The 2,721-nt window shown below is 38.3% G+C and overlaps 1 long non-coding RNA gene across 1 annotated transcript; it reads right to left on the bottom strand.

The window, feature by feature from the left end:
• Nucleotides 1-903: 903 nt before the first annotated feature.
• LOC139180031 (uncharacterized) lies at nucleotides 904-1,294 on the bottom strand. Its single transcript, XR_011564381.1, has 2 exons — nucleotides 1,123-1,294; nucleotides 904-1,013 (listed from the first exon to the last, which is right to left on the bottom strand). It is a non-coding gene; the product is annotated as an uncharacterized lncRNA (long non-coding RNA).
• Nucleotides 1,295-2,721: the final 1,427 nt, after the last annotated feature.

Raw genomic sequence — 2,721 nt, 5'->3', positions numbered from 1 at the left:
ATAATATACATTCAGCATGAGAGGTAGAACTTTCAAACACAGTGCTGAACAAGTCTGTACTCAAGAGTATCAGGAAAGGCACGATAAGAAAAAACTTAGATTATGTTGAAAGTGAAAAAGTGAAAGTCACTCAGTCATGTCCAACTCTTTGTGACCCCACAGACCATACAGTCCCTGGAATTCAAAAGGCCAGAATACTGGAGTGGGTAGCCTTTTGCTTCTCCAGGGGATCTTCCCAACCCAGGGATCAAACCCAGGTCTCCTGCATTGCAGGTGGATTCTTTACCAGCTGAGCCACCAGGGAAGCCCATATTTAGCAAACATATATAAAATCCTAATCCAGGAACCATATTAATATGGTAAACTGTTAATTGACTTGTGAGGAAAAGAATGGGCATGGAGACTAGGAATAAAGGAACAAACTATTAAAAAACCAATGCCTAGTAAAAAGAAGAGATTTGTGGACATAGGTCAATCATGATAGCGCCCCAAGAACTGCAGACTCTCATTAACACAAATTTCTGACTCTAGGGTCAAAACAAAAACAGAAAGGATATTTCCTACCATTTAATCTGTGAAGATTAATTTAGAAAGTGTATTTAAAGAGCTTAACACAACTTAGCATTTAATGAATATTAAATAAGTGTGAACTATCATGGTGTTATAAGTATTGTCATTAATATAGATGGTGTTTTTTTTTTTTTCTCTTTAATGGGCATTTTCATCAAAGCCATTTTTCTCCAAAAGTCCTTATAAAATTGAATATTATATAAGACAGTTACTATAAAGCTATGATTTACTTTTAGAAACATAATATGCAATTTATCTTAATATTATATTGGTTTGCCTAGGACCGAGAAGGAGAGGTGTTGGAAAAAATTCACTTTTATAATGAAACAGGAGTTAATCTTTATTAGTGAGTTTGTTTGTTTGCTTTTTCATATCTTCAGACATTTTGGAATCTGGAAGGAAGGTGATGTGGCTTGATCTTACTGGATTTCACTCTGCAGTTCCTGAGATCAGGGAATAAGATGAGAAATAAACAACTTTGTAAATTCAATCTGTAATCAAAGGTGATTTGCTTCAGGTTGATTTTCAGAAAAGCAAAACCTGCAGTCTTACCCCAGTCAGTCAGAAATAACACAATGAGGCAATTCTGTCTGATGGGATCCAGGCTGGATGAAATCCAAGGTAATACAATGCAGCATTTCCCAGAGCAGAAAGCTTGGTTCATCGTGCCAAACAATGGCAGGATCGGTGGCTCTTGTTCAGAGGCAGCTCTGCCAGTTTTGCTTTCGGGAGGCTCTCTGCTGAGTACAGAAAACACCTGCTGCTCAATAATTAACTCCTCCCAAACATCAGGCAAGGCAGCAGCAACAGTGACCTCTTCTGCCTCTCCCAGTCTCATTTCCCCAATGTGTTTTCAAGCCTGTGTTTGCTTTTTCTAGGGCAATTACTGTCTATGTATGCATCGTCGCTCCTTGTCCTGCAGGTTCTTCCACAGGCATTTTTGTGTTCAATGGTTACTCTGGATATACTTCACACCTTTTCTGCATAGAATACCAAGCACTGAACAGGATGCATACTAATATTGTCTAAATGACTTTAATAAAACCCATTATGAAGAAGGTAGAGTTGAAGGAAGGGAAATAATATTAAATAAGTGAAGAAAAAAGATTCAGCATCTTTGGTCTGGTGATTTTAGGTGGTAAAACACACAGGATTTAATCTTAGAGACACAGTTGGAATCTTGGCTTTACTTCCTTCTTCATAGTTGACCTTACACAATTAACTTAAAACCTCTACATCTCAGTTTACCCAGTTATACAGTTGTACCCAATGCTGCTAGAATAAAAGTAAATGATGTTATCTATGCAGACTGATGATCATAACACCCAGAATGGGAGAATCAAATAGGTATTGTATTTATAAACCAAAAGAACAAATACCACTAATTATATACAATATACTCTTTTATTTAAGTAATTGGAGAAGGAAACGGCAACCCACTTCCTTTTATTTAAGTAATTGGAGAAGGAAACGGCAACCCACTTCGGTATTCTTGCCTAGAGAATCCTGTGGACAGAGGAGCCTGGTGGGCAGCTGTCCTTAGGGTCACAGAGTTGGACACGATTGAAGCGACTTAGCATCCGTGCTTGCACTGGAGACAGAAATGGCAACCCACTCCAGTATTCTTGCCTGGAGAATCCCAGGGACAGAGGAGCCTGGTGGGCTGCCAACTGTGGGGTTGCACAGAGTCAGACACAACTGAAGTGACTTAGCACGCATGCATTAAGTAATAAATAATAGAACAACCACTACTATATCCATTACTATCTCTTGGTTACTGTGATTTTGCTATACTTTCTCAAAAGGCATAGTCAATAACTCTGCCCCCAATATATCATCTGGCTTTTTGGCACAGTATCAGTCAAGGAGTAACTTTAGGTGCCCATGAAATTCATTAATATGCCATTAATATGGAATTTGTTCTCAATTGCATGGCCCCCTTTCAGTCTGTTTGCCCTTAGTTTTCAATATTTCTAGGTAAATTAGAAATAAATAGATGTTCCCTGGTTCTCCACTGAGTCAGTCAGTCCTGGTGGCTTAGTCAAAGAGATAGTATACAAATTCTACAAGTTATTAATGGATCTACTATGTTAGGTATACCTTGTAGCCCTTCCTAAATAATCTCACACTCATGTGAGTTGAAAGTATTGC

This window comes from Bos indicus, chromosome 26 (genome assembly GCF_029378745.1).
Source record: "Bos indicus isolate NIAB-ARS_2022 breed Sahiwal x Tharparkar chromosome 26, NIAB-ARS_B.indTharparkar_mat_pri_1.0, whole genome shotgun sequence".
NCBI lineage: Eukaryota > Metazoa > Chordata > Mammalia > Artiodactyla > Bovidae > Bos > Bos indicus.
Note: the sequence above shows the minus strand (reverse complement) of the source record. Positions and strands in the feature narration are given on the sequence as shown.